This window comes from Meles meles, chromosome 4 (assembly GCF_922984935.1).
Source record: "Meles meles chromosome 4, mMelMel3.1 paternal haplotype, whole genome shotgun sequence".
Lineage (NCBI taxonomy): Eukaryota > Metazoa > Chordata > Mammalia > Carnivora > Mustelidae > Meles > Meles meles.
Window position 1 is genome coordinate 146881250 of NC_060069.1, and position 19319 is coordinate 146900568.

The 19319-nt window shown below is 38.0% G+C and overlaps 1 protein-coding gene and 1 long non-coding RNA gene across 2 annotated transcripts in view; one reads left to right on the plus strand and one right to left on the minus strand.

Annotated features, from left to right (window-relative positions):
* LOC123940098 overlaps positions 1-18255 on the plus strand; it is a 315785-nt gene extending 297530 nt beyond the window's left edge. Inside the window, exons 7-8 of the long non-coding RNA XR_006818031.1 lie at positions 15962-16101; positions 17668-18255. This is a non-coding gene — a long non-coding RNA (uncharacterized LOC123940098). The remainder of the gene's footprint in view (positions 1-15961; positions 16102-17667) is intronic.
* CYYR1 (cysteine and tyrosine rich 1) overlaps positions 1-19319 on the minus strand; it is a 104579-nt gene that overhangs the window by 26712 nt on the left and 58548 nt on the right. The window lies entirely within an intron of this gene.

Sequence of the window (19319 nt, forward strand, 5' to 3'; positions counted from 1 at the left end):
ACTTTTTCTAAAAATTTATGCTACTAATGATATTATGACAGAGCAAGTGGACGCATAGACAGGGCAATTTGTACTGAAAATCTAACAGTCTACGGTATTTGGAAGATCTTTTAATTCTATTAATTAGAGACTCACAAGAATTGCAAGGCTTAAATATTCTTTTTGATTACCCCCACTGATTCTTACTGTAGTATATTTCTGATGCTACTTCAATAAAAAAAAATTACTCATGCTTTGTGGTTTAGTAAAAAATAAATATTTGGTCTTATTTCCAGGTTCCTGGCACACAGTTGTTAAAGCCCTCAGAATCTCTGGAGTGATAAAAAGTGTCTTTTGTATGCTAACGAGATAACTGGTGTCTGAAGGCCACTTAGACAGGTTTAAGAAGAGGTCTGGTCCCTGGAAAGACCTAAGCATATTAATGGGTTGGAATTTTCAGCCCCATTTATAACATCTGGGAAAGGGGGCTGGGGCTGGAGTTTAATCACCAGTGACAGTGATTCAAGCATACACACACAAGGAGACCTCCATTAAAAACCGCTGCATGATGGGTTTCAGAGATCTTCTGGGTCGGTGAACACACTGATAATCCTTTGGTGGGCGGAGTTCCTGAAAAGGGCTTGGGAGTTCTGGAAGCTCCAGGCCTCTCCCCCTAAACCTTGCCCTATGCATTTCTTTCGTTTTGTTCTTTCTGAATTGCATCCTTTATAATTAACTGGTAATAGTAAATAAAGTGCTTTCCTGAGTCCTGTGATCTCTATCATTGATTCAAACCTGAAGGAAGGGGTTGTGGGAGTCCCTGATTTTGCAACCAAGTTAGATGGAAGCGTGAGTAACTCAGGAACCTGAAACTTGTGACTGGCATCTGAAACGAGGGCAGTCTTGTGAGACTAAGCCCTTAAACCTGTGGAGTCTGATGCTGACTCCAGGGACTTAGCATCAGGATTGAACTGAATTGTAAGGCACTCCTTTGGAAGGAGAATTGGTTCCTGTCAGGAGGGCAAACACCCCATATGCTTCCTTCTCTGTTCTCCCTAAATTTTTGTGAGTGTCTATCAGTGTCTTTTCTTAGCTCCATAGGTAGATACTGATCACTCGCTGATAATGAAAAAAAATTTGAATGAAATTACAGACTGAAAATTTGTACCAGAATGAGACTCTCTAATTAAGATAATAAATGTATTTGTAGTGGCTCTAATGGTACTGTGAATCTGTGATTTATAACAAGGCTCTGAGATAATATACTTCATTCCGTGAATAGCTTTGCATAAGAAAAAAGAGATTCTGATAATGTTGCAATTGGTACAGTAATATTTACAACACGGTTTTAGGCTCAGCATTGCTATACAGCAACTTAATACAGCTACATTGACCTGGTTTTACAATTAGATAATGTTTGAGGTAAATAAGAGATATGAAAAGGATACTACTGTATCATTTCCCTTCTTCCGTGACACGACCAACTTACAAATGTATTTTATAAAACAACATAATACAAAGGACTTATGAATAATCTATGCAATAATTTTAATTAATACCAGTCCTAATAAAATAGGAAAATAAAAAAGGGCCACAGAGATATTTGACGCCTACATAAGATGCAAGCAGAATTACAAAGTATTTCCATTAGGAGAAACTTTTCATAGGGACAAAAGAGTTTTTAAGAAGCACATAAAAAATAAGTGAGAGGTAAAATTTTTGGAGTTTTCTAGAAAACAATGACCACAATTTCAAAAGAATAAACTTAAAATAGGTTCATCTGTTATAATGAAAGTGTGTAAGTGAAGCTGAAGCATTTTTATGTTTTTATTAAAGAAGGAACACTAAATAATCCTATTTATTTATGATAATCCATATGTGATGAATTAAAGCAATGAAAAATATTCCAACTATAGTACTGAAAGTAAAATGCATATATGAGCAGAAAAAAACTTGGCAAATTTTTTTCTTCAATCCATTCTATATGCACAGTAATTGTTCTTTTAGCCAATGCATTAAAATATTGTAGTACAATATCTTCATGTTCAGAAGTCTTTAAAACCAGTATTTTATTCTAAACCTACTGGCAATTGGTAAGGTATATAACTTAGTAAAACTCTGAATTGCTTAATTTAAAAATGATGCATTTTCCTCTCTGTTGCTTTAATAAATTATTACAGAATGGTAAGAATAGAAAAACAAACTCAATGGAGTATGGTTCTTAATATGAGTATTTACTTCTATACCTTCCATTAATAACAACGGGATCCCAGAACCACCTGTGTCTATGTCTGTATCTCTCTTCAGCTAGCTACTTTATATCTATACATAAATCTAATAAGCCTACTATAATTTCAAGTGGTTAAATTATAACTAAATATTGTTATAATCTCTAAAATGCTTATTTTAGGAGGATAGAAATATCACGTCATAAGATTCTTCCAATAAATCAATATGACTTGCAAAAAAAAAAATCCTGCAAAATTCAAATATGCCCAAGGTATTTATTTTTTGCCTTTTTTCATGCTAGTCCACTTTACTAACTTCATTCAACATATCCTTGGTGCGGGAAGGCTTTACAAGGAATTTCTCTGTTATCCTAGAATAACAAAATTAGAAATTAATGTTTCTCTAGTAATATGTGCTGCCAGAATGAGCCCATTGTTTCTTTAAATGAATAAATATACCTAATTTACTGACTCAGTTCCTGTGGTAGATAGTTGTCTACCTCAGTATCTGTTTTCTATGTTTCCCTTGATAAAATAACTCTTTTTTAAAAAAGATTTATTTATTTGAGAGAGCGAGAGCAAGCACAAGCCGGGGGGGCGAGCAGAGGGAGAGGGAGAGAGAATCTTAGGCTGACTGCACTGAGCAGGGAGCCCACCTGGCCCTGAGATCATGATCTGAGCTAAAACCAAGAATCAGATGCTCAACTGACTGCAGCACCCAGGCTCCCCTCTCTTAAAAAAAGAATTCCTGATGGTTAACTTGGTACATGCCTACCTGAAATAAAGACTATTATCTTCCAGGTACTCTTAAATCTAGTTTTTTTGTTTGTTTGTTTGTATGTGTGTTTGTTTTTGTTTTTAACGTGATAAAATGCTGGAAGGTAAGTTGTAAGTAAAATATTTTGTGACTTCTCTCAGGAAACCTCCTTAAAAGATGGCTTGAATGGGCTTTTTTTCTCTCCATCCTACCTTCCATCCATCCTGGTTTCTGAAATGAAGACAGTGCTCCTAGGGAGGGAAGAGGAGGTGGGAGTTTAATAGACAGCTGTATGATCCTCGGATTGCCTATCTCTGGATTTCCTTTACATTAGAGAGAAACAAACTATTTATAAAATTTCATTAAAACCTTTGTTATTTCAGTCTCTCTCTCTCTCTCACTCTCTCTCTCTCTGTGTGTGTGTGTCTCACTCTGTGTGTGTGTGTGTGTGTGTGATACAATGCTTGACCTAAGCTTACCTGATACAGCTCCTTTGCCAAGATTAGCATACAGTGTAAACAAAAAGAAATTTTTAATATGGAATAGCAGTTTTAAGGAGCATGTAGGTATTCTGAGATCCCTGTGAAAATGTCCCCCCCCCCCCCCAAAAAAAAACCAGAACTAAGGAAGCATGAGACTGCATCCAACTTCGATTAAATTGGGATCATTCATCTTACATCTTATGTAGGACTAAATTTGTATGAGACAGTGAGAGACCTTCAAGAAATCTCTACATTGCCTACATGTCAAAAAGGATGCAAAATGAAAATAACAAATGGTCTTGAATGTGTTGTGACTGGTAGTGTGATCTCCACAATAACATTTTGTCACTGGAGTTCAATGGTAAATGATTTGATTGATGAAGAAAGCAAGAATAATTCAAACCAGAAGGTACCCTTTGAGAAGTGGTTGTGTTCCAGTTATCTCCACTGACCAGATTTTCTGAACAAGTACCCAATTCCTGTAGTAGATTTATAAATTGAGTTCAATGAAGATCAAATTCATATAATAAAATAATAGTAATATAGATAATAATTTAAGTTGAGTATATTTTATTTTATTTTTTTAGGAAAACAGCAATCTGATAGAAGATTTCCTAAATTATATTACTTGATATGTTCTGGATACTGCATGGATTCCAAGAGTCATTATCTGATTAGCTGCCAACAGAGCCTTGGGATAGCACAGCATAATGTACCGTGGGTCAAAGTCTAAAGGCAGTAACTCATAGTTACAAAAGTTTCCAGAACTTTTTTTCATGCAAACACATGAACATGTTTCATTTCATTTCATATTTATTAAACACCAATATTTAGAAAAGTAGTATTGACCCACACATAGATCAGTTTATTTTCCAGTCATGCTCTTGAAGTGTTTGATTTAGTTCTGTCATTATTGTCTGCAATTCTAAATGGTTGTCACTAGGGAGCAACATCCACATTTCACTCACGAAATAGGTACTGAGCCTCTACCATGTGCTAACCACTATTCTGGGTGCTGAGATAGAAGTTGAATGATATATGGGACCTGCCTTCAAGAATTCTAGAGCCAATGTCTAGGTATATAAGACAAGAAAATAATTACAGAATTTGATTGTACTCAGCAAAAGAGACCTGTTTTTTTTTTTTTTTTTTTTTAACAGTATGGATGTCATACACTAAAGACAGCAGTAATGATTTCTCTTTTCTTTTTTTTTTTAAGATTTTATTTACTTATTTCATAGAGAGAGAGAGGTCACAAGTAGGCAGAGAGGCAGGCAGAGGGGGAGGCAGACGGGGAGGGAGAAACAGGCTCCCTGCTAAACAGAGAGCCTGATGCGGGGCTTGATCCCAGAACCCTGAGATCATGTCCTGAGCTGAAGGCAAAGGCTTAACCAACTGAGCCACCCAAGTGCCCCTCAGTAATGATTTCTTAATACCTCTTAGCTGCATATAAAAGGTTTTTGATCTGCAGGGTACTGTTGTGAAATAGAAACGGACCCACTCATTTTGCAGGTGAGAAAACCAAATCTGTGAGAGGTGAAAATAAAGGTCTTTTAGCCAATTTCATGGTAAAAAATAGAGCTCAGGGGTCCTAATTCCCACCACAGAGCTGGTTATATTCCAGCAGACTGCCCTCTCTCATTCTCTCATCCATTCAACAACTGTTTATGAAGTCTGTTCACTCTGTTAAGCACTAGGCATAGAAAGACGAACAAAGTCTCAACAGAAAACGGAGAGGAAGGGGAAAGAGAGGATTCCTGGAATATGCCGGAAATTGAAGCTCTGAAGACTGAATGAATAGGGGAGTAAGCCAGAGGCCGGAGTGCAGAATGTCTTCCCCGTGGGCAATGGCTGCTTGCTACACAATATGCCGTTCATAAAAATGTGCTGAAATCAAGACTATAGCAGATAATGCAATCATAAGCTACATTTAAATAGATACCACCACTGCACACAGGTTCTACTGCCTCTTGCTTTTCAAATCTAAAAAAATTTCCAACTGCTTCTAGATATAACACTCTCATTTATATTGCTTTGGCACAGTTCACCTTTTGAAGTAACCTTTGCTGAAACTTCATACTGAGCTAATTACCTTAACTTGCTTATGATAATTACTTTAGGCAGGACTATCTTTTTCTTTCTGTACCTTTTTTATTGTATTTTGAGTAGGAAAAAAATCATAAGCCAGTTTTTTAACAGTGACTGTAAGGATTTCTACTGAAAATCTATTTGCCGAGATTTGTATAAGATGTAAGAGATTGAATCTGATTACGAAGATTCAGAGTCCTTAGAGTAATCTGTTTTCCTTTCCATTGACTCCAGCTTGGAGAGTTTCAAATAAATATGGAAGCTCACACAGTTATTGACCTGGCAGATTAACAGCTACCCTCCAAGCCTAGACGTTTAACGATTAATGCTCCCATAGGACTTAGGTGTGTGTTGGCGGTTGTAAACCCTTCCAGGTTAAATGCTGAAGCAGGTAACAGACCTTGATAATGTAATGGGTCCTTGGCAGTGAGCCCACATGCCGCCCAACCTCGTCTTTCTTCATGTGATTCTACCAACTGCTAAACTCTATGTTGCCAGCTGGCCTTCTCACCCAAACAACTGTGATCCTCTTCCTGGACCTTAACAAGACGCCATCCTCACCTGAGACAAACCTTTGATTGGTCACTGTCCCTGGTTTTAGGGGCCATCTCTGGTTTTAGGCCTGCCAATTATTTTCCAATGATTTGTTCTGTTCTGACATTTATTACCTGCCAACAGCTCTCAGGAGCCTGGAACTGCCCAGACCCAAGAGCTGCTGTTAGATCATAGCTCTTGGAAGGTCTTGCTCACATCCTCACCTGTGCTAGCCTGAAGTGGTTGATCAGAAGTGAGAACTTTGGCTTCTTCATAGGATCTAGCCTCATGCTTATTTCAGTGATTCTTAAAGCCATTCACAAGCAATACATCCTTATCATTGCAAGCAATACATCCTTATCATTTCATTAATAGTATTCTTCCCCACTGTAGGTGGCCGCCTCTATATAACGTCAACAGTTTCTGAGGTTTTTTATGCCTTGCAATTACCCATGAGAGAAAAACTGATTTCAACCATGTCTCATTCCTGTACATACAATTCCAGTGAAGGAATGTGATTGGCCCAGCTGCAGCTGGGGACCCCCGTGGAGGGGGTCCACAGCCAGGAATACCTCAACTGACCCCCCTTAGGTCACATGTTTGCTTCCAGACCTTCGATATGTAACCAATGGGGAAAGACATGGGGGGAAATGGGTAAATTCAGGAGCAGAGGCAAGGGGTTTGGCATATGATGACACAGATATTCACATACACTTTGTGTATTCACATAACTTTGTGTAGCTGACATTATTAGGATTCCAGGTCCAAGTCTGGGTTTATGGATATGAGCTACAATTATAAAGAAAGAGACAAATGCTCCCAAATCTCAGTTTTGTCTGTCTTCCACCTAAATATATAATTGGTGCCACAAAGTCAAAGAGGTAAACTTCAGGCAGGTCTGCAGGTATAGAACTATGAGCATTTCTAGGGGCTATCTATCCTAGCAGACCTTATTTCAAAAAATCATTTAACTCAAGGTTGGAGAGAATCATAAACTATGCAATATCAAACTCCTTTTAGTATTTCTTCTAGCTTAGATATGATGTTGGAGATTCAAGAAAGACAAAAACCGATGAAGACACAGACGCATGTAATTATAATGCATGACATTCAGTGCAAATGGGGAAGCATAGACCAGGTTCTACAAGAGCAGAGGACAGTGTCTAATCCAACTGTGACAGCATGTGTGCTGTGTTGTGTGAGTAGAGATTGGGTGTATAACAGAGTGTGAATAAGAAGGGTGTAAGTATATAAGTGTGTTTGGAGGTGGATTCCTGAAGGAGGTAAACCTCTTCTGAATTTTAAAAGAAGATCAAGATTGGGCACCTTGGTGGCACAGCAGTTGGGCATCTGACTCTTGGTTTCATCTCAGGTTGTGCTCTCAGTGTTGTGAGATCAAGCCCTATAACGGCTCTGTGCTAAGCTGGGAATCTGCTTAGCTCAGACTCTCTCCCACTCTTCCTCTGCTTCTCCTCCCCGCTCAGATAAATAAAGAAATCTCTAAAAAAATAAATAAATAAAGGGGGGCACCTGGGTGGCTCAGTGGGTTAAAACCTCGGCTTTTGGCTAAGGTCATGATCTCAGGGTCCTGGGATCGAGTCCCACATCGGGCTCTCTGCTCCGCGGGGAGCCTGTTTCCTCCTCTTTCTCTGTGCCTTCCTCTCTGCCTACTTGTGATCTCTGTCTGTCAAATAAATAAATAAAATCTAAAAAACAAACAAACAAAAAAGGAAGATTAGGACTTAAAGGGAATTGAGGGGATTAGAGCAGAAGCTTATTTAAGATCAAAAGAACAAGACATAAAGACTACAGGAATGTAATATATCATGATATATTTAAGGGACCATGAATAATCAAGGGCTGCTGGAATAGTAAAGAGGTGAAGCTGGCAAGTATGCCAGGGTTTAGGGGGCAGAACGGGAGGATTTTCAATGACACTCTCAAGAACTTGGCCTTTTTCTTGGGATTAATGGAAAACAAGTGAAAAGCTGTAAGCCCAAGTCAGTCTAAGAGTACTGTGGGGTGGAGTTGTTGGGTACCATGCTGTGACCAGGCAGTCCTATTATTAGATCATTGTAATTATCTGGGCAAAAGATGGTGAGAGACTGAACCTGACCATGGTAGTGGGGTAAGGAAGAAGGTGGAGAGGAAGGAGTCCAAGAACAACAAAGAAGGTAGAATTAGTACCTTAAAGTCATCAAGTTCAAACTCCAAAAGGATTATCATAATTCTGTGCCCCCACCCCCTCACCGGTCACCAAAGCTCTTGGATACTCCCAGGACTTAAAAGTCATTGAGTCTAGAAGCAGCTTATTCCACGGTGGAACAATACCTTGTAAGTGCGTGACACTTCAATGGGATTTAGTTCACTAGAACTTATCTCTCCCAAAGAAGAGATCTTTCATAGGGAAGAAAGGAAATGTCCAGCCCAGAAGATGCCAAAAAGAGGACAGGGGGATAAACTGTCCTTAACCTTGTTGACTACGGTCTGACTTTAACCAAGTGTGTTTTCCAAAGATGAATATGTTTATAAAGGCATATCTACTCTTTAATATTGTATTACATACATTTTTAGCATAATGAACATGCATGGATAGGAGGTTTGTTTTATTTATATAATCAATGAACTCTTAACTGTCCTGAAATCTCTAAAATGTATAGTAAAAATAATAATCTTTGAGTTATTTTTAGTTTGCTTCATGAAGTCTGATCTGATTCAGGCCTTTGTGCAGTTAGAATATAATTGGATCAGATGAGGCCAGAGGTCCTCTCCAGCTCCCTACTACCACTGCCAATTAGCAGAAATTCCACTTAAATAATAGAGCTGCTGCAGGTCAAGCAAAGGAAAGCAAACCAGAGGTGGAAATCTCAGCCTAATGAACACTGAGAAAAGATTAGAAGAGTTAAATTTCAGTGTGATAATTAATTACAGTCCAACAAGAAGAGAATTTTATGAGTACTGGATAATTGTAATTTAAGCTATATTTATTCAAACAAATCTTTCCTCCAACATCACTTCCAGCTCTGAGGTGGAAAGAGAGTATCTCTTTTCAGTATTTCTATTTTTTTCCACTATTTTTTTTAATTTATTTTTTTCAGCCTAACAGTATTTATTGTTTTTGCACAACACCCAGTGCTCCATGCAATACGTGCCCTCCCTATTACCCACCACCTGGTCCCACCAACCTCCCACCCCCGCCCCTTCAAAACCCTCAGGTTCTTTTTCAGAGTCCATAGTCTCTCCTGGTTCACCTCCCCTTCCAATTTCCCTCAATTTTCTTCTCCTCTCCATCTCCCAATGTCCTCCATGTCATTTGTTATGCTCCACAAATAAGTGAAACCATATGATTCAGTATTTCTTATCTCACTTATTGCCAATATAAGCAACAGTCTCAAGTCTGGAGATGTAATTAATCATCAAGGTACTATTACATATGTTACATAAGTAATTTTTTTAAAGCTTTTATTTCTTTATTTGACACACAGAGAGAGATCACAAGTAGGGATAGAGGCAGGCAAAGAGGGGGAAGCAGGCTCCTCGCTGAACAGAGAACCTAATGCAGGGCTTGATCCCAGGACCCTGAGATCACAACCTGAGCTGAAAGCAGAAGAGGCTTAACCTACATTACATAAGTAATTATATAAGTAATTACATAAGTAATTATAACTGCATGTACTCATTAATATTATATAGTCTGCTCTTAATTATTTCTACGTTGGATAGATACAGTTTTGTCTTAAGCATCTTGACAAAAATGCCTATGCCACGATGCAATAGTTAGTATGGAGGATATCTTAAGTGATTTTTTTTTATAAAGAGAATAAAAGATTCAAAAATCAGGTAGATTCTGTGTATTTGTAGGAGTAGCTGTTATAATGTGCTTGAATGTTTCACTGCATTCTTTGAAATTCCAGTAGGTCAGGGGTATACTCACTCTTACAGCAATGCAACTTGCAGGGAGGGAATTATACCGGGTTTGAACCATCAGAATGTCCTCATCATGGTTTTGTCCCTCTTGCATGTCTCAGGTAAACTTCATCCTGTTCCATCTATTAGGACAGACTGAAGGGAGAAGGAATGGACTGAGAAATAACAATTCTCCTTCCGGGAAGAAGAAAATTAGCCAATATAAACTATGTAGCCTGGCAGAATAAGGCAAACTGTATTATTCAAGTAGCTTATATTGCCTGTGTGGACAGGAAGAATAGCAAATTACAGTGTAAGTGATTACTATGGATTAAAGATTCTTCTGACAAATTAATGCTGATTGTGCAGAAGGAAGCCGATTTAATAGGGAGCAACACAGTCACAGGGAATTAAGGGAGTAATAATCTTTAGTTCTGTAGATCCACTTAAGGCAGGCATTGTGGGCAGCAGGGTTGCTGTAGAAACAGTAATAGCCATGTGCTCCCCTACATTTCTCAGCTTTTCTTGCATCTTGGAGGGGAAGGGCTGTGGAAAGTGATGTGTCACTTCCTCTCAAGGTTGGTTAAGATTTGGTGTTTCTTCCCCCCACCTCTTCTACTACCCCAGCCTGTCTGTGTGACCGGAAGCAAAGGATTCTGGGATGGTGAGCTCACAATATGGAAGGAGCCTGAGTCATGAGTCATGACTTGAGAGAGGCACACAGGTGAGCTGCTGATGTGATTCAGAAATAGAATGGTGTTGGGCCAAGCCGCTGAGATTTCAGGTTTTATCAATTTCTGCATAGCCTAACTATCCTGATTAATGCCTTGGTATGATTCAGAGCACAGGGTGAATTCAGAACACCAGTGTTTAAAATCCAGTTTTCGTTATTAATGAGCTCTGTGACTTGACCTCTCTGAGATTGAGTTTTGGGGGCAAGAACCTTGTTATTAGAACGACACACTGTAAGAAGTTTCAACTGAGGAAACAAAATGAAGTCCACTGGTGGACTCTGGAAATATTACATTCCAAGAGAGATAAAACTTCCAAGGACCCAGGTGTGGTTATATGGCTCCCAGAATTATACAGCTGAATAGGCCCCACAAGACCCCTGATTTGGTATAGAATATGAAAGCCAATCTCATTTTGTCTTGGAATAAAGGCTGTAGTCCTCAACTCTGGATTCACATTAGATTTAAATCAAATCACAAAAATACTGAGGCCTGAGCCCTAACCCAAATCAATTAAATCAGAATCTCTGGGGATGAGATCCAGATAGTGTTATATTTTTAAAGTTACCATAGTGGTGTTAATATGAGTCAAAGTGGAGAATCAATGACTTAGAGTAACAAAGAGGGTCTAAAGCTGCTTAAGGGCTTTCTGTCTCCGCTGGAATTGGTTCAGAAGTTAAAGGTCGGAGCCCGGGGGGGAAAAAGTCAGGTGGACTCAGTTATGTGGAATGGGGAAAAAAGGTGATTTAGCAGCAATTTCCTAACAAAAAGGAGATAGCAGTTGAAGTAAAAACATTTCCATTTACAGAGCTTATAGGGAATGGCTATTGTTATGAATACTATTATTATTTTCTTTCCAGGCCTCATTCTATTTCATACTCTCAAATTGACCAATGCACTTCAAGTGTAAGAAGAAATCACAAAATTGATATTTAACATAAAAAAGTATTTCTAATTGGTAATATACAAAGTTAATAACAAAAGGCTACAGAAACTAGAAACTCGGGGCGCCTGAGTGGCTCAGATGGTTAAGTGTCTGCCTTCGCTCAGGTCTGGCCTCTGGGTCCTGGGATTCTGCCCCACATCAGGCTCCCTGCTCCCTCCCTCTCCTTCTACTGCTCTGTGTGTGGCTCTTTTGCTCTCTCTGTCAAACAAACAAACAAACAAACAAAAAACAGAAACTAAACAATACTTGTAACCTTTTCTCCTCATGTACAGCCATTAAAGGATGCGTTTGACCATGAAAATAGGCAGATCAATGCTTCCTAAATGGGGAGAAAGTTTAGCCTAGCAACCTAAAAACCGCCAGGTAGATTCTGACCCATTGTTTATCCAATGCCCCATTCTATTTATGATCTAACCCACATTTAGCAAGGAAGATCAGTTTCCTACCAGATGTAAATGAATCTTAAAGAAGGGGTCCCTTAATTTCCTTTAGTCATTTATAACTGTTACTCAAATTTCTTCTGTTTTTGGACTGCTAAGTTTCAGTGAGATGACAAACTTGAAAATATCTGCTAGTAATGACAGGTATTGATTGGACAGTAACATATTAATCACCTGCTTTTGATACTGTGGAAAGGTTCCTAAAGAATACTCAGTTTAGGTACATTAACTAAGTTGCATTGTGCCAAACCTATTTTTTCCTCTTTACCTGAAGTCGAAGTCAAGAGTCTTAATGATTTTGAGTGGTCTTTAAAATATTCATATGTATGTTCATATTTAATTTAAAAATGATCCCTTTCCCATCAATGTACCCTCATGAGGAAATCCAAATCATAAATATTTTTAGGGAATAAGACCAATAACTGATTCTGTGTAAGCAGTTTGAGATTATGTCAATCAATTCACCATTTCATGATTTCAAAGATTGTTTCATCAATCTTCTATCACTCGAGTCATAGAACATTAAATAAACCCTTTAACAAGAATTTGGGTTTTATTCTATAAGACAGACAAGGTCATTTTTTAAAGCAAATAAGCTAGTGGGAGTGCTATGAGAAACATGCCAACAGAGAAAAATAGTCATAGAACCTTTCAGCTCCATTCCATAAATCTTGACCTCTTTTTTCCCTTCTGCTACTAGAGGAAAGTTTGCTTCTCATATCGTTCCCTAAGGGAAGTTCTAGCACCACATGAGGCTAACAAATATAATTTGGTTTTTTACTATTTTAAGTTCAAGTTATTAAAATGCCATGAACTCAGTGAAGTGTGGCTCATGTCATATGACCAAGCTCATGTCATATGACCCCTCCAAAATAATAATATGACAGTGAGAAACTAATAATTGCTTTTTGGGGAATCAGTCAATTTAAGATCAAAGTGCCTAAATATTAAGTTTCAAAGTAGAAGAAACACACATTCTTTTCTACACTGGAAGACAAGCAAAACATGGGTCTTTCAGGAGACTTAGGTGTAAATATTGATTTTATGCTCTCCACTGATTTAGAAGTCTGAATGGAATCTCACATTGACTTCCCTTATTTCACTTGTGTCATATATTTTCATTGGCTTTGATATTTCGAGCAGCCAAATTTGTCATCAGCTTTCTAAGGTTTCCATCTTTTACTTTGATAAGTTCTTGAACAAGAGTGAGGGACACATCTCATCATGTATTCATCACCTATGGATGAAGTACATATTCAGGTGTATGTCTAGGAGCTATGGACATGACAGTGACTTGGAAGGTGTCTGACTGGCTTCTCTACCAGGGAAGAGAGACAGATAAACAGCAAGATAGTAAGAAATATTAAGGAAGTGGTAATGAAAATGGTATTTCAAAGGAGAGTTAGCCAAGGAAGAAAAGAAAGTACTCAGAAGAAATGACCCATGGGAAAGCAAGAGAGGGAAAGGGCATATTTTAAGAAAGAAAGTCATTAGAAGTCATTGGAAAGTATAGTGTATAGAATGGTGGTCCCAAAAAGATATGTCCATGTCCCAATTCCCAGAATCTGTGAGCATTATTTTATTGGGAAGGAGTCTTTATAGATGTAATTAAATTAAGGATTTCAAGATCAAGAGTTCACCTTGGATTTTCTGGATGAATTCTAAATCCAATGACAGGTATCCTTACAAGGGACACATAGGGGAGATTTGAGAGACAGAAGAAGAGAAGGCAATGCGACCATGGAGACACAGGTTTGAGCATGAGCCCAAAGAATGTCAATAGCCACAAGAAACTGGAAGAGGTAAAGAAAGATTACTTTTTAACAGCCTTTAGAGGAAGCATGGCCCTGCTGGCACCTTGATTTTGGATGTCTGCCCCCAGAAATATGGAAATAAATTTCTGTTATTTTAAGCAACAATTCAGATAATTTGTTATAGCATCCACAAATAACTAATATAACAAGGCAAGAGAAAGATACATGAGGTGGGAAAGAACACAGTGCCTCTGAGACACTGCAAAATGTCTGGAGAGCAGGATCCAAGGGCATTCATGAGTGAGAGGCCAGAAATGAGGTTGGACAGCCAAGCAAGGGGTTATATTAGTGAAAAGCTGCTGGGTCTGAACGCACGTGGAATGCTAAAATATCAGTGAGTGGATCAGACTGGTGGAAGAAGAATCATGGTCTCAAAGAATGGGAAGAGATATTGGGAAGGGAAGAAAAGAAATGAATGCAATATTTTCTTGGCAGAGGAGAGGTCTATGGTAGTGCAGGGAAGGAGGGGGGAAGGGCTTAGGCAAGTACAGAACCCTGTCTTAGCTCAGCTCAGGGGACTATAACAAATACCACAGTGGTGTAAGTGGGTGACTTAAATCACAGACATTTATTTTTTCATCAGACCATTTTGGATACTGGGAAGTCAAAGATCAAGGTGCTGGAAGATTCAGTTTTCGGTGAGGGCTCTCCTTCTGTCTTGCTCCTGTCTTTCTTCTCACTGTACCCTCACATGGCAGGTAAAGAAAGCTCTAGCGTCTCTTCTTCTTAGCACAACACTAATTTCATCACGGCAGCTTCACCTTCATGACTTCTTCTAAACCTAATCACCTCCCAAAGGCCCCACCTCCTAATATCCTTACATTGGGGGTTAGGATGTCAACGCATGAATCTTGTGTGTGTTGGGGGCAGGGCACAAACATTCAGCCCATAACAGTTAAGAAATTGACTATGCAGACTGAATGTGGGCCATGGGGGATAGAGTCCGTTGGGAGCCGTTCTAGGTCCTAAGAAGACCACATGGGGGCAACAGAGTTGTAAGAGGGGAGGTTGCTAAGACTGTGTGTGAAATGGATGATGAAAAGCCAGGAGGTGGTGCAGAGAGGAAGGGACAGCAGTCACCTGAATGAGATGCCAGCAAGTCCACCAAGCCAGCAGGGGAGAAGCTCTAAATCCTGGAGACTGCTGTCAGAGAGGCCCAACACAGGGTTAGAAGCCAGCTAAGCATCAGGAAGTGACAGAACTTTCCTGTGCCCTTCTCTTCACTCATTCCTCCTGAGCTTTCACACTGGTGGGGAATGCACCGGGAGGAAGGGACCTGCTAGGTAGGAAATGAGTGGAAAAGGAGATCAGTTGGCCACGTTTCTCCCCCTGAACAGTCAACCTGCCAAATACTTTCCTCAGCTAGAAGACGGGGAGAAGCCTGGCCTGAGTCTGAAATGTTCATGTCTTAGATTAGACATTTACAATTTCCAAAGGAGAGTGCTTTGGACTTAGAAGACTTGAGGACTAAGAGTGAACAGGAAAGTCACAGATCTGCCAAATTTCAAGCCTTTGCAGGGGAAAAGCTTCCAGTAAAATGGTAGTGGGATAAAGTTGAATTCTGCTTATCTACGAAACATCATGCTTGTTCAATGTACTGTTTAGACATTCAAAGAAAAGGGCAGACATTTCCTCTGAGAAATCCTGATAATCAATGTATTTCCTCAGAATACAATCAACGAAGTGGGAAAGGCCCATTCTGCATAGCTGTTTCCCCTGCTCCCTAGTGCTAAATTTAGCCTACACAAATCACGGTGTGGTTATTAAACAACATTTTTCTTTCATTTTGTCACATCTTATAATTCTTAGAGAAATTTCTGTACAGAATGTATTACATACAGGTTCTATTTGTTTTTTCTGGCCAAGAGCTAACGGCCTATAACCAGGTAAATACAAAAGACCCAGGACTGAGAGATGGAATTTAAAAAGCTTTTCCACTCCATTCACACAGACTCTCTTTTTCCTTTTGGTTCCACTTACTCTTTTGGTTTCATTTCCTTCATCTGTACAGTGGCAGTAATGGGTCTCAATTTCATTTTGTTCTCTTGATGGACAGACCAAATGAAAATCTGACCAGTAATGCCCACTTATCTACCTATCTGAAGTACTGGAAGAATTAATGATGGACTGTAAAATGTACTGAAGATGAAGAGAACACTATGAGATTTGATGAGTATTTTTGAAAAGTATCAATGGGTAAGTATATTTTAACAAACGTGGGAAAATGTTACAGCAAAGGATCTTTGCTTGCTTGCCTCGTACCTCAGTGCATTCAGGTAGAAAGGAATATGCGTAATATCTAGGGAGAAAAATAAAAGCAATAAAACCTGACAATCCAAGACCATAAACGTATTAATAGTGAAATATTCTTTTCATTAAAAAATCCAGCTAAATTTTTAAAATAAAGCCCTGGTTTTATGTCTTGAAATTTTAGAATAGTCTATACAAGAAGGCAAGAGACCAAAGACAGAGATGTTCAGAAATAAAACCAAGGCAAAGAGATCAAAGATACTTTCCTCCTGCATTCAAAATGCAGCATGGGCAGAATTCATTTGCTATGTATAAATTTGATAACTGCATTTTTTGTTATTGGTCTTGCAAAAAGAGATGAAATGGAGATATGAATATTGCTTGCTCTGGAGGGTAGTCAGGGAGCAGATGAAAATGCATAGCAAGTTTGACAGGAGTAAGTTACTTTTATAGAGCAATGAGAGAGGAGTATGTTATTTATGAATTTGAGTATTTTAAAGAAAGTTAAAGTCACTGTTTCTTTCCTGTACACAAATTATTCCACAGTGTAAACCGTCCAGCAAATAGCAAATGATTAAATTATTTTGGTCCTTCAAATTTCTCTTGGTCTTTGAACCTCTAAGGATTAGTGTCTGCTGCCCTGCTGTCTTTTCTTTGAGAGGGCTCAGATTCCTGTATACATTAAAGAGATGTCCTAGGTCCATTCATAATGTCTTTAACTCCAAGTCTATTTCCTTTTCCATTTTGTTTGTCTTTATGTTGTAATACACCAGTGAGCTGTAGCTAACATTAAAACTAAGATATTAAATTCTCTAATCTTCAATACCATGTGGAACCAGTCATGCTGTGCTCTTATGGATTAATATTTTCTATGATAATTTTTCCCTCTTCTTTTTTGTTCTTATGTGCTAGTTTTTTCCTCAAATGTTTACATTTTTCTTTATGAATATGATCTGAGTGTATTTGATGTAGTTAAAATTGTCTATTTTATACTTGATTCTGGAGGTAAGTGGATAAGGAAAATAAAAGAGTAGGTAGATTCTAATTTCAGTAAGGTAATTTTATCACCATTGAAAACACTTGGAAATACTATAATAATGGAGAGAACATTCAGGGACCTCATTTATTTAGGATTTTGGTAAGATAATCTGGTGTCTGCTCCCGTGTGGTGGGACATACATTCAAATATTTAAGTCCTGCCTTCCAAAAATGCTTATTTTAGTCTTTAAAAAGAAAAAAAGTCAAATTGAATTAAAAAATATATTTTCAGATTTGGATTACATTTTATTGATAAAAATCTTAATATTATTAGACAAGTCCCAAATAAATAGCTAAAAGTTTCATAGTCTAATTTAAGAAAGTCTTGATTAAAATTTTTCCTCTTAACTTCTCTAAAACACTGGAACATTCTGATGCGTCCATCTCAAATACATCTACATTTCTTTCTGAATTCTTCCTTTCTTCAGACTAACCATCTCATCTCATTTCTGTTCACTTTTGTGTCCTCCGCAGTAATGCCAGGAATCCCGTTGCCTGGAGACCACCCTTGAAGAACAGCCACTGCCATGGCCTCTTGGAGATTTAAGACATCTAATAAGGAGCTGACAGAAATCATCAGCTTGTCCCTGAGAAAGTAGCATCTTTTAAAAGTCACAATAAAGCACTTGTCTGGATATTACTTATTTTGAGTAATCTTTATAATTAAAGTACAAGATGCAAAGGAGAAAAAAAAAAGGACCTCTGGAAAAATCTAAATTTTACAAATCCATGCAAAAAGAAGGTGGGGCAAAAACAAAACAAACAAACAAAAAACCCTAAATGTGCACTTTTTTTAAAAATGAAGGAACTTTTCAGTCCCCCCCGCATTGCTTATTTATTCTAATTTTTAAACTATTCTAAAGGGCTCAATTTTTAGCTGTATTTTTAGATCTATTATTTGTCTACTAACATTCTCTTGCGCCCAAAGGAATTTTGAAGCAGCAAATTCAATAAAATGACATAAGGTCAACTCTGAAAAAAAAAAAAATCAATGGTGAAGGAGATAAAACACGGCTATGAGAACTCCGTATTACAAAATCAGCAAAATGAAATGGCAGCCTACAGAATGGGAGAAAATATTTGCAAATCATATATTTGATAAGAGAGTAATATCCAAAAATACATAAAGAATTTATAAAGCTTAACAGCAAAAAAAAAAAAAAAAAAAAAAGCTAACAATCCAATTAAAAATGGGCAAAGGACCTGAAGAGACATTTTTCCAAAGAGGATATTCAGATAGCCAACAGACATAGGAAAATGTGCTCAACATCATTGATCATCAGGGAAATGCAAATCAAAACCACAGTGAGGTATCCACTTTATGCCTGTTAGAATGGTCATCATCAACATGACAACAGAGAAATGCTGGCACGGATGTGGAGTAAAAGGAACCCTCATGCACTGCTGGTGGGAATGTAAATCAGTGCAGTCACTATGGAAAACAGTATGGAAGATCCTCAAAAAACTAAAAGAACTATCACATGATCCAGCAATTCCACTTCTGAGTATATACACAAAGGAAATGAAATAACTATAACTAATGCTGTATGATATTTTTGAAAGTTAGTAACAGAATAGTTCATAAAAGTTTTCATCACAAGGAAAAAAATCTTTTGGTAACTATGTAAGGTAACAGAGGTTAAAAAATGATGGTAGTATAATAATTTTGGAATATAACAAAATAATACAGATAAATAGCAAAAAAAAAAAACCCACAAAAAAACAAAAGAACCCCTTATCAACTTGGTGCATTCTTTTTTTTTTTTTTTAAGATTTTTATTTTTCATTCTTTTTAGAGATAGAGAGAGAGACAGTGGGGTAGAAGCACAGGGGAGGGAAAGAATCTCAAGTAGACTCCCTGCTGAGTACAGAGCACAAAGGGGCTCGATTTTAAGACCTCCAAGATCATGACCTGAGCTGAAATCGAGAGTCAGAAGCCCAACGAACTGCGCCATCCAGGTGCCCCTTGGGGCACTGTTAATAAGATCCTAGAGTCCAGCACATCCTAATGGTGTCTGAGAATTAAGAACAGATTACTATATGGTAGAAGGCGTGCCCTGTTTAAAAATGATGTATTTGAGTCCTATTTTGCATTTTTGAAAGATAAAATATAAGATGTTTATGCT